Below are 13,671 nucleotides of genomic sequence, written 5' to 3'. Positions count from 1 at the left end.
CTCTTTTTAACAAACCTCAACAGTCTTTGGTGGCCTGGTTGTTTTCTGGAATATTAAGATATTCTAAGATTGTCTTAGGCATCTCTTGCTCCAGGACTGAGATCATCCATTTCTTCAAAGAGTATTTAGAGACCACAATCTGGATTTTGAGAATGTTCACTGCTGCTGTATTGTTTCTAGGCTTCTTCAATGTACAGAGCTAGAAAACACATAAATATTTTTGAAAAAAAATGAGTTCACATTATTTTAAAATTAAGATCTACATGCTTTTACTTCTTTGATTTTATATTTATGTCATTTTTATTGTAAAAATATTGTTTCTTAATAATTACTAATTTTTCTTGTTCTAGATTGCATGAAATAGTTTCAAAATAACACAACCAATGTTATCACTAACAATATGATTACAGAATATTGTTCAAGGTATTTTTTACACTTTATTTACTTTACTTTACACTTTATTTACTTACTTAGTTTATATCCTACTAAGCAAATGAATTATTGTGTTTTCAATTCATTTGAAATAATTCTTCTGTATGTGATTTTCCCAGCAACTCATTGCAAGATTGATTTGTTTCATTTTACTTCAGATTAAAGAATATTATAATTTTAAATATGTAAGACATTTATATGGTGCCAAAAAAATCTACCAAACAAAGTACAATATATTCAAGAAAGTCCATGATCTGTCACTGTTTTTCTTAACCTTTCTTCCCTCTCCCTAAATGCAGCCATTTTTTTGTTTATTGTTGAAAGTATTACAGATGTCCGCTTTGTTTTTTTCCCCATTGACCCCCTCCACCCTGCACTGGCCCTTCCCAGCCCTTTAGAACTCTATTGTCCTTGTCCATATATGGATATAAGTTCCCAGTTAATCACTCCCCACCTGACCTTCCCTCTAAAATCTGTCAGTCTGTTCCATGCTTCTGTGTCTCTGGTTCTATTTTGTTCATCAGTTTATTTTGTTTACTTCACTCTTCTATTTGTAAAAAATTAGCAAAACATATGTCATTATGTTCTTCCTCGTTTTAGTAATAGAAGGCAGCATATTAATAAAAGGTAGCATGTTATATTTACCTTTCTTCAACTTGTTTTTTTTCACTTGCCTATGTACTCTGAAGGTCATTTATTGTTATTATTGTTGTTATTCTTCACCCGAGAATTTTTCCCATTGATTTCTAGAAAGAGTGGAAGGGAAGGGTAGAGACACACAGAGAGAAACATTGATGTGAGAGAGACACATCTATTGGTTGCACCCTGTCCGGGGCCAGGGATGGAGCCTGCAACTGAGGTAGGTGCCCTTGACAGGAATCAAACTGGAGTCCCTTCAGTCCCTGGCTGACTCTCTATCTACTGAGCCCACCTGATTAAGGTTGAAGATCTCTTTTATAGAGCCCTATTGCATTGTGGCCTCTCTGCTAAAAGAGCCCTATTTCCTTTTATAGTTGTGTTGTACTCTATTGAGTAGTTGTGTTATGGTCTATTCATCAGAACCCTTTTAATGGATGTTTGATTGTTTTACCAGTTCTGTGTTGGTTAATGTTTAACCATCAGCTTTGTCCAGGGGAAAAGCTCTGATTTGGAGCATTTGCAAATTTATATGTGGTATAAATACTCCCACCATGGCTGATTTCAAGCTTCTAAAATTGTGTCACTTGATGGTGAAGTTTGGAATTGATGTGCAATAGCACACCATTATATAGCTTTTCTGTCATTCAGGCATAATACATGCAAATACCTTCAAGAATATCAATATGTATAAAACACTAAACGACCAACCATATGTCCATCTGACCATCCAACCATCCGACTGACTGGTTGGTACATATGACACGCACTGGCAATTTAAAAATAAATGTTGACTCGCGCATGTGTGATACATATAAAGTGTATCAATCACACACATGTTTCCATCTGTCATTATTGATCATAGGTGACCTGGTGCATGAAATTTGTGCACATTAAAAGGGGATTAATTAGAGGAAACAATTTAATATTGCTATTTGCCTTTTCTCTATAGAAGTGTCAGAGATGAAAGAAAATTAGTAAAATGTATATGAAAATCTTCCTCCTATCAGAGTCTGGGCCTCACCATGGGACCCAGAGTCAAGTCCTCACCTATCCATAGCACCTCAAAATTAAGCTATTGTAGATCCAGACCTGGCCAGTCCCACCCTTGCCAAGCCCTGCTGGGCAGGGGGCGTAGCCTCAGGTCCCCTGGCCTGGCACCAGGACAGGCGGCATGGCCTGAGGTCCCTCAGCCCAGACAGGGGTGGGGGGCTTGCCTTGAGGTCCTCTGTCAAGCCCCACCAGGTGGGAATATGGCATGAGTTCCCCCGACCCAGCACATCTTGAGATCCCCCTTCAAGCCCTGCTTGGTGGGGGGCATGGCCTAAGGTCCCCTGTCAAGCCCAGCCAGACAGGGGTGGGCAGCCTCAGGTCCCCTGCCCAGTGCTGGGGTAGGGTTGTGACTGTTAAGCCCTGCTGAGTGGGGGGTGCAATCTGAGGTCCCCCAGCTTGATGCTAGAGTGGGGGGTGCAGCCTGAGGTCCTCTGGCCCGGTGCTGGGGCGGAGGAATAGCCTGAGGTCTCCTAGCCCAGCATCAGGACAGGAAATGCATCTTGAGGTCCCCTGTCAAGCCCTGCTGGGTGGGGGGGCGTGGCCTGAAGTCCCCTGTCAACCCCCAAGGGGGTGGGGGAGGGCATAGCCTCAGGTCCTTGCTGATTGCTTGTTAAGGATCCTTATGGAAACTTGGCTTCAGCTGTGGGTGCAGCCATCTTTGTGACAGAGTGATGGTTAATTAGCATATTCCCTCTTTATTAGATAGGATGAATTTGGTTGTTTTTGTTGACATTCTGAAGCTGAAAGAAAGTAGCATCATTGACAGAATATGTCTGAAGACCAGCTATTGGCACAATAAACCTCTGAGGCTGAATGAAGCTGGTTTCCCATGATGCCAACATTTGCAATGACACAAAGACAAACTCTAGTCAGAGTAGGAATATTCCTGCTTTGAACCCATTTTTGGACATGGCCAGTTATATGTTGCTTTCACTCGAGGTTGAAGAGCCTGTGAAGTTAAAGTTGTAAATACTTCATCACAAGGGAAATTAGTCAAGCACTCTGAAATTGTTTTTACTCTTAATGTGGTATACAGGGAGGTACTAGAAGAATTTAAATCAATTTATCAGTCATTGTTTTTATATCATGTCTTTGTTGTTGTTATATCATGTTGTTATTGTTTATTTATTAATCAATTTATATATTACTATCGCATGTAGTAGGTGGCTCACTGCTTCCCTGGGAGCCGGTGGGAACTGCAGCACTCTGCCAGGAGCCGCACTGCTTCCATCTGAGCTGGGAGGGACCCATGCCGCTTCTGTGGGAGGTGAGCCCCCTATCTTCTCTCTGGGCCTGTGCTCGGCCTCGGAGGTTGCAGGCTGGCTCCTTGTCCCCCAGAGGCCCTCCACGGCCATGGCATCTCCACAGTGATGAAGCAAGCATCTTGTCCTGGCCACTCTGTGCTCGCAGCCCAGAGGCTCTACATTGCTGTGGCGATGAAGCAGACATTCTGCCAGGCCGCTCATGCTGCCCGCTCTCAGGGGCAGTCCTCCAGGACTGAGGGAAGCCAGCGAGGCTGAGGGTACTGGGTGCCACCATCTTGTGGCTATGGGCGCCGCCAGTTTTATGATGGAGTGATGGTTAATTTGCATATCACCCTTTTATTAGTTAGGATTTTCATATATACTTTACTAATTTTCTTTCATCTCTGACACTTCTATTATAGAGAAAGGGCAGATAGGATATTGAAATATTTCTTTTAATTAATTTCCTTTCAATGTGCATGAATCCGTGCACCGGGCCTCTAGTAGATAATAATAAAGTATGATAAAATAAAAAGTGATGAATTCTGAACACTTTTTACCTTTGTTCTTCAATATAGTTTATTTAATTGCAAGTTTATATAATTTATTTTTAAACAACCATGTTTAACAAATACCTTGCAAAATTTCTTGAAACTTAACAATCAATTTTTGTAAGCAGTACAAGCCAGCTCCAGTGTACTCATTGGTTGTTATGACAAATGTTGCTAGAATGAATAAGTTTGTACCTGAGTCAATTTTGTATATTTGCCAGTGTATCTCTGGGGTAGATTTTAGAAATGGGATTACTCAATCAAGGGATAAATGCTTATCTTGCTAAATTTTTCTCCAAAGAGGAGGTGCCATTTGGCATTCCCACCAATATTAAATGGGAGTGTTTGTTTCCCCAAGTCTCACCAACAGAGTATGTTACCAAAATTTTTAATTTCTCCCCAAGAAAGTGAGAAATGTTATCCCACTATAGAAACTCATTTGCATTTATCTTATTTTGGGTGAAGTTAACTTTCTCTTTCTCTAAGTCGTTACTGAAAGCCCCTTCCTGCCTCATTTTTAACCCATTAACAAGTATTTATATTTTCTTTCTCAGTCTCCATTGCAACCAACCTAGTTAAAGCTAAAATCCTCACATCTGGATTAATACTTGAACTTTCGTTTTGTCTTCTTACTCCATTTTTGCCTTTTCTGGTCCATTTTCCATGGAAGAACCAGAGGAACTCTTCCAATAAAAACGGAATCATTTCATTCTCTTGCTTCTAATACTTTAGTGGCTCCTATTTTACTTTAGACTTCAAATTCCTTAGACTGACCAATAGGCCATTAAAGAGAACTTTTTCACAAAGGCACACTTAAGTGTAAAAAGAGACTGAGAAATATGGTGTGGAAAACAGAAAGAGGGAAATTTTCTTACACAAGCATGAATTATATGTACAATTAATTGTAGTGATTCAATAAGCCTGGCATTTATTTGGGAAGACTTCCTAGAGCAGGTGATGAATCCGACCTGGAGTTGAGAAAGTAGAAGGACAGTATAAGACCAACAGGGGAGAATTAGCAAGGCTTTCCAGGCAAATGGGAGAAGTACTAAGTGGAGAAGTGAAAGCTAAGTAGAATCTCTCAGAGATTGAGAAAGACCTAAGCTATTTCCAGTTTTTTGAGGCTTCCAGAATATTAAAATAGAAATACATTTCAAAATAAAGAGGACACAATGCAAATGAAGTCCAAAGGCATTGGACAGGGGGATTCCCTCTTGCTCGAAGAGGTCGGTCTTTTTGTTCTGTTCAGGCCTTCAACTGATACGATGAGACTCACTCATGTTTTGGAGAGCAGTGTGCTTTACTCAAAGCTCACCAATTTAAACGTTACTCTCATTTAAAAACACCCTACATAAAAAAACATTGATTTGAGAGAGGGAGAGGAGGAGACAGATCAGCTGGAGCCAAGGGAGGATAACTAGTCCACACAAGTCAGTTTTGTGACTCGGTGCAGGGCTCATTCCTCTAAATGGGGACTCGTGCGGCGAGACAACGATCCCAGTGACCTCTCACGATGCGTGTTTGCTCTTTTATGCGTGTGCTGCCTAAAATAACGGAACCCCTGTTTTCGTGTGCCCTCATATACGAGGGCAAGTCCTTTGTCTTCAGAAAAACCTGAGTATGCTCTCTGAGATAAAGGCGAGTATGTGTATTTTAAAGTCATATGGTTTTTCTAAAAGACCAACATATATTATTCTTCCAAAATGAAATAGAGACCAGCTGAGCTCAGTTTTTCTCCTACCCTGGAGATGGTTACTGAACCGTATTCCAGGGAGACTATTGTTTCCATCGAGTTTGGACATTTTATTTTATGTAGACAGACATGTCATGATTTGTTCAAGAGATTATTGGGAGGAATGATGTTGTTGGTCTTGTCAATAGGGACACCATTCTGTACTGGCCAGGTACCAGGCAAGAATCTGAGTTTTTGTTGTGGAAGAATGCCTCCCAATTCATGTAGGAAATGACACATATTACCTTAACACCCCCCCCCCCCCCAATAAAGATACGTTGAAGTCATAACCCCAAGGCTGTGACTTTATTTGCAAAAAGCGTTTTTACAGAGGTGATCAAATAAAAAGGAGGTCATTAGGATGGGCCCTAAGCCAATATGATCAGTGTCCTTATCAAAATGTGAAATTTGGACACAGACATGCACGGAGGGAAGATGATATGAAGATTCAGGGAGAATGCCACCTATAAACCAAGGAATACCTGCGCTTAAAAAAGCGAGGAGAAAAGAATGGGGCAGAGTCTTCCTCAAAGCCCTCTAAAGCAGTGGTTCTCAACCTTCCTAATGCCGCGACTCTTTAATACAGTTCCTTGTGTTGTGGTGACCCCCAACCATACAATTATTTTCCGTTGCTACTTCATAGCTATAATTTTGCTACTGTTATGAACCATAATGTAAACGTCTGTGTTTTCCCATGGTTAATGAATTGTAATGTGTTTTCTGATGGTTCTTAGGCTCTACAGCAGCAGTTCTCTACCAGGGTCGCCTAAGACCATTGGAAAACACAGATATTCGCATTATGATTCATAACAGTAACAAAATTACAGTTGTGAAGTAGCAAAGAAAATAATTTTATGGTTGGGGGTCACCACAACTTGAAGAACTGTATTAAAGGGCCGAGGCATTAGAAAGGTTGAGAAGTCAAAAGGAACCAACTCTTCTGAGACTTTGATTCCAGACTTCTGTATAGGAATCTCTTTCACGCCCGCGTGGAAAGGGTTCCAACTCAGGGTTCGAGTTCTGGAGAAGGGCTGCACACAAATGAAGAGACTTGAGGAAATTCAATTTGGCGATATGAGGGGGCCAGGCGGTCGTGCAACTCTAGTGGGAGAACTATCCCTGCTCTAGCCTTGCCATCCCTTTTATTGGGGCTTTGGGAAAAACATCTTAGGCAAGATAAACAGACATTTACATGTAGCCCTTCGCAGGAAATAACAGAAACTTACATGGGACAAACAAGGTGGAGGCTGCTTCAGCTAACAGTGTCTCAACTAAAGTGTGAGTGGTTAGAGCAATTAGGTTGTTGACCAGCTTTCCTGGCTTCCTGTCAACATCTCTCTTTTAGTGAAACTGATTTGTTTCTGGCACTTCTGGCCTCCAAACTTGTGAGAAATTAAATTTCTGTTGCTTCAGCCACCCAATGTGGTACTTTGTTATGGCAGCCCCAGGAAAGTAAATACAAACTGTATGCATAACTCAGCTGGAAATTACATGGAAACCTAAATCTGAGGCCCTTCATCATCAAGTTGACACCTGAGGCAAATGTCTCTAGGTCAGTTCCCTAAAAGTCAGTTTTCCAAAGTTAGGAACTAAAAGTTTAATCCACAGCATCAGGGACATGACTAAGACTTTGGAAATACCCTCATTGATTCACCAAACTGGCTTACACTCATCTCTTCCCACCTCAGCCATCACTAATGTCTAACAGTTGCACATCTTAAAGTTCACATCTTATAAAATAAGTGTGTTCATTTATGGAAGTGGCTGACCTGTTAGGGCGCAGGTCCCCAATTAGCACTAAAATGATTGTGCCTGCCAACTAGTTTAAACAGAGTTTTTGGAAGAAAAGTTCTACTTTAATTAGCAAATTAAACATTTTCTTTAAAATGAAATTAAACAATTCTGCCAACATAATGGTCCTATTAAAATCTGTAGATCTAGATGCCTGCAGGTGTTTTAAGCTGTGAAGTTTTGTTTTCTCTTGTTTCTTGGTAGAGAGGCACTGTGGTGTAGTGAATATGGTTACTAGAGAGACTGACACAGCCAGTGCTCAATAGATATTGTTGAAAGAATAAAACCCATGAGTCAGATTAGATTTCAACTCCAGCTCCACCACTTCCTAGCTGATAGACCCAGAATCAGCCATTGAACCTCTCTGACTCTCAAGTTTCTTCCGTAAAATGAGGGAAAAGATCTAACTTTTTCTTTCTTGGGTTATCTTTCACGTTATTTGCAAGAATGACTTCCTTTGGTAACCAGATAAAAATCAAGGTGATTTTTTTAAAGAAATAATTGCTGACTTTTTTACTTTACAGAATTGGTATGAAGATTGATATGCTAGTAAATATAATAGTGTTTGACAAAATATAAGGTAACATATGGGTATAGCTCTTTTTAAGGCTTTAGATAGAAAATTATTTTAATACCTGTTTTCAAGTTGTACAAGTATATATGCATATGCATATTGTTAAGCCTAGGGCTGTAAATTATTTAATTTAAAAATAAAACTACTATTCAGTGTAAATAAATAAAACTTCTTTGTATCATATTATTACCGGTCCATAAACTGGTATCTGTAATTCCTAAATCCAAAAGGAATTTAAAAAAAAAAAGACTTTTTTGTAACTAATGTGTAGTAAAATTTTACTTGATCTGACTACTCTTATTCTATTTATTCCACCTAAAGTAAATATTTATATATTTCATTAATATAAATATTAATATATTAATTTTTTAATATTTGACTCTTCCTCTCACAAAGGACTTAGGAAAGCCAGACTAACAAAGATGGAAAATTAAAGAGTAGTATAGATGATGTAATTAAGCTTCACATTCAAAAGCTAGTGTGGTGTGGCACAAATAATAAGTTCTATGTGTTATCAGGAAGGGAATAAAATGACTATAGACACTAGTTCTACTATCTTTCAGGAAAGTGAAAACAATTTTATTGAATGATTCATGGTAAGTTCAAATTCAACATGTTTCCTTTAATAGAGAAAGTACAGTCTCTGAAATGAACAGAAATGAACTCTAATTTTTCCTGAACAAAGGAAAGTAGGCCTAATTCTTTGGAACTTTTCTTTAATCAAGATTGAGCATAAATAATAAGGCTCCTGGATGCTTATGGCACCTTATTACCTTATTACCTCATGCATTGGCATCAAGAAGTGTAGGATCATTGTTAGTCATACGAAATAGAGAGTCTGATTTCCAGATATTGACATGAACTTAGAATAGGTCTCCCCATAAAGTTTTTAACCTCAGTATTTGCTCAGCTATCCTTCAAGGCTCTGGCTTGTTCCATCTGATTTTCACAAGGCTCAGTTTTCCAACCCTTGGTTCCTGCCTCGTCCTGAGCTTCAGGGCAAGGCCAGAGTGCTCTGTATTAATGTTGGGAATACAGTTCTTAGAATCCTCAAGGGAAGGCAGCCAATCTCCACAGTGTTTCGCTATTTTCTCTTAGAAAAAAACAAAACAAATCAAAACAAACGCCATATTTAAAGATATAAGCTCCTGATTCCTTACTTAAAAATCTAAAATACTTGGAATTTTCTATCTGTCCTCCTTCAGAAGGTCTTTCTACAATATGCAACTTATAAGCAAAAGGAATATTTTTCTTCAACAAATATTATATTTCTATCAGAAGACCTGAACAAAGAAATTTCCACTGAGTAAATACTCATTGGACAAAAGACTGGATTCGAATTCCAGCTCTGCCACATTTATGTTGTGACTTTGGGCATGTAACTCAGCCACTTAGCCTACATAATATAGTAATAGATTATTCTGAGTTGTAAATGTAAAACACTTAGCAAAGTTCACAAAATTATATGTAAGAATTCAAGACATGTTAATTTCTTATTGAATAAACCTATAATATTTCAAAAACTTAAGCTTGCAAAATGCTCTATTGTTTGGCTCCATTTCATTACCATTCACCTCACTGGCTGCCACATGCCTCATGTTCAATTATCCTCTCCGTAGTCACATATCTGTGGGAGCATATCCTTCTAAGTACCCGAGAACTGTGGGAAAATCTCGTTCTTCATTTACTCAAATGTCACTGGTCAATGTGATTGACCCAGAGTCATGACTCTGTAGCTCTCAACCCTCAATTTAAAAAGACTCATTAAGTACACTCTGATAAGTCACTTTACTTGAAAAATTCATTTATTTATTTATTTACTTACCTTCCAACCAGAAACACACCTGCCAGGGTCTGCCCTTAAAAAACCCTTTACTATATTTCATCAGTGGGGAAAAAAGCATCTAAACACTTGTGAAATAGGTCATGTTGGTTATCAAGATCTGAGTATGAAATTTATGCACTGACCCTCATATTCCTTCCATTTTCTAGAACATAATATATTATCTAAAGCAAAAACTATTTTTTATATTTATCTTGTTGAATATGTGCCAGGCATTAAAAATATTTTTACTAAGTAATATTCATGCAAGTTTTGACAAATGCACAAAAGTACACAACAATTAAATTATAGTACAGTTTCATCACTCTAAAAATTTTTCTGTGCCCCTTACAAACACACAGCTCCTGGCAATGCTGAATTGCTTAGTGTTCCTGTAGTTTAGTCACTTTTCACATATGTATATTATCTCAGTTGATATCGCCTAAAACCTCAGATAATAATACTACTCTTGTGCAGAAACAGAATTAACTAAATTTTTATTTATTGCCTTAGAGATGATAAATATTCTATACCTTTTCGCTTACTCATCAATACAGAGCCTTATAACAAAGTGTCAGGAAAAAATAGCTACTATTGCCCTGACCAATTTGGCTCAGTGGATAGAGCATCGGCCTGTGGACTCAAGGGTTCCAGGTTTGATTCCGGTCAAGGGCATGTACCTTGGTTTGCGGGCACATTCCCAGTAGGGAGTGTGCAGGAGGCAGCTGATTGATGTTTCTTTTTCATCAATGTTTCTGACTATCTCTCTCCCTTCCTCTCTGTAAAAAATCAATAAAATATATTTTTAAAAATAGCTACTATTAAGTCAAGTGCTTTGTTCTACAGTTTCCTTTTAATTTAAACCTCCTGTTTTTGAAAAATTTTATAAAAATTAATTTGAGCCAAACACAGGGTATAATACAATAGGAAGGAAGACAAACTGAGATAAATGTTTCTCAGAATAACAGTTTGCAATTTCCTTTATGAATGGAAGAGGGTGAGAAAAAAAAAAAAAAAAGAACAGGAAAGAGAAAGAGAAACTGTCCTTTCCAGGTTGGGCTCTGGTCGTGAGTGGCTTGGCTGGGCTCTGTGCTCTAAGTACCAGAAGTACCTTCAGATTAATTTAGAACATTTTCTGGTTTTGCCTGTTATTTGAATGGTGCTTGTTACTTCTTTTGAAAATACTCTCTATCCTAATAGTGCCAGGGTTCTGTGCCAAAACACCTGTCAGAGGTATTGTGATGGTAGGGTGTCATGTCACCATCCCATGGAGGATTCCTGGTGCTCGATGCATAAATCTATCTTGAGGGCACTTCCACCAAAGCATCAAGCTGGATCTCAGGAAGATTTTCTGTCTTGACTGACCAGATGGGTCATGAGATGTACCCTGACCCTAATGCAGCCCAAGGAATTTCAGAGTTTCTGGGCCAGCCTAGCATCTGAGCACATTGGTAGAGACAAGGATTAGGATTCTTTGGATTAGAAGCATTCTGCTGGCACTAAGAGAAGCTGCAAGTCTTGCTAACTTCCTGGGAAACATTTAAAAGCATACCTGTATAGAAACTTATTTAAACTTTTAACGTGAAAGGGAGGCTATTAATAATTTTTCCAGAAAAAGTCATAAAGTGGAAATGTCTTTAGCAAAACGGGAAGTAATGTTACCATGTCTCTGGGAAACTTGTAGTGACTTATATCCATATTTAATTAACAAAGTTCACAAGAACCAGAATGTATATTTATTTGGAAGTAGTCATTTATTCTTGTTGTTTTAAAAATAATATTTATTTGTTGTGGACAAAAATGATAAAATGTAGATATGTTGCAAAAAGCAATCCAAAAATCACCTATCACTCACCTCGTAAGGATGATGACTTAATATTTTGGTGTATCTCTTTCAAGGTTTTTTTTATTTATGCATGCAATATATTTAAATTAAAAACTAGGCCATCTTGTACATATTACTGTATAAATTGCCTTTTAAAAATTGCTTTTTAATGTCTTTTTATGTCAATATCATTTTTAATGGTTATTTTCTAATTTGTTTATGATGAACCATAATTTGCGTAACAACCTCTTCTTTTAGGCCATTTAGACAGTCTCCAGTTCTATTAATTGTGCTTTAACAGGCCTCTCTTTCTTTGCAATATTTTTTCTTGTGAAATAACTTTCTTGGGAAGTAGAGTTGTTTTGCACAGATGATCCTTCACACGGGTTTCTCCCATTTCATGCCCTCAAAGATCTCTCAGGACAGAAATGTATAGAGGAATGTCTATATAAGCCTATTAAAACATTTTAACTGGTCACCAAATCCAATGAAGTTTCAGGGTTTTGTTTTGTTTTGATTTTTCCCTGTAAGACAAAGGGAAGCATGTAGAAGCAGGGCCTGTGCACCCCCTTGTGTCACCTGGGTGGAATGTGCTGCCTGCATTTCTTTTCTGCTGAAGAACAACCCTTCGCAACTCTGAGAAGGAAACAGGCTTTGCAAAAAACACTGCAATGGAAATCAAAACATGAAAATAGGCAAAGTAATTTGTCTTTATATGCTTAGGGATTTTTCCTTCCCATGAAGTGATCCTGCTCAACTGTATAATGCCATTTTGCATAATTAATTAAAAAATATTTTATTGATTTTTTACAGAGAGGAAGAGAGAGGGATAGAGAGTTAGAAACATCGATGAGAGAGAATCATCGATCAGCTGCCTCTTGCACACCCCCTACTGGGGATGTGACCGCAACCAAGATACATGCCCTTGACTGGAATCGATCCTGGGACCTTTCAGTCTGCAGGCCAACGCTGTATCCACTGAGCCAAACCGGTTTCGGCAGCATAATTAAAAATTTTAACATAACATATTGGTTGTGAAAAATGCAGAAAATTATTGAATAGTCATTGTATGCCATCACTTGGAGATAATTATAATTGTGATGTATTTTCTTTCAATATTTTTCTACACACACACACACACACACACACACACACTATATATATATACATATATATATATATATATGTGTGTATATATATATAGTAGGTAGACTAATAAGCATTTTACAGTACTATTATAAAGTATTATATTTGCCCAGTACACAAAATTTGTGCATGGGTGGGAGTCCTCTCAGCCCAGCCTTCACCCTTTCCAATCTGGAATGCCTCAGGGGATGTCCTACTGCCTAGGATCGGGACTAAACCGGCAGTCAGACATCCCTCTCACAATCTGGGACCACTGGCTCCTAACAGCTCACCTGTCTGCCTGCTTGATTGCCCCTAAATGCCTCCCCTCCACCCACCGCGCCAGCCTGATCATCTTTAACCACCTCTGCCTGACAGCCTAATCTGCCTGACAACCTCCGCTCCGCCCCTGCCATTCTGGTCATCCCCAACTCCCCCCCACCAGCCTGGTCACCTCTTACTATCCCTCTGCCATCCTGGTCACCCCCAACTGCCCCCCTCTGCATTATTGATGTTTCTATCTATCCCTCTCCATTCCACTCTGAAATCAATTATATATACATATATATAAAATTGATTTCAGAATGGAATGGAAAATATAGAAAATATATATATATAAATATATATAAATATATATAAATATATATTAATATAATATATATTAAATATATATATATTTATATATATATTATATAAATAGGATATATATTTATATATCCTATTTCCCCAAAAATAAGACAGTGTCTTCTATTAATTTTTGCTCCCAAAGATGCACTAGGTCTTATTTTCAGGGGATGTCTTATTTTTTCATGAAGAAGAATACTGTACACATTAATTGTTAAATGAAAATAAAGGAAATTTATTACCTGTATACGGTACAGTAGTA

The sequence above is a fragment of the Pipistrellus kuhlii genome, unplaced genomic scaffold (assembly GCF_014108245.1).
Source record: "Pipistrellus kuhlii isolate mPipKuh1 unplaced genomic scaffold, mPipKuh1.p scaffold_m20_p_2, whole genome shotgun sequence".
In the NCBI taxonomy this organism is placed as follows: Eukaryota; Metazoa; Chordata; class Mammalia; order Chiroptera; family Vespertilionidae; genus Pipistrellus; species Pipistrellus kuhlii.
This window is presented reverse-complemented; position numbering follows the sequence as displayed.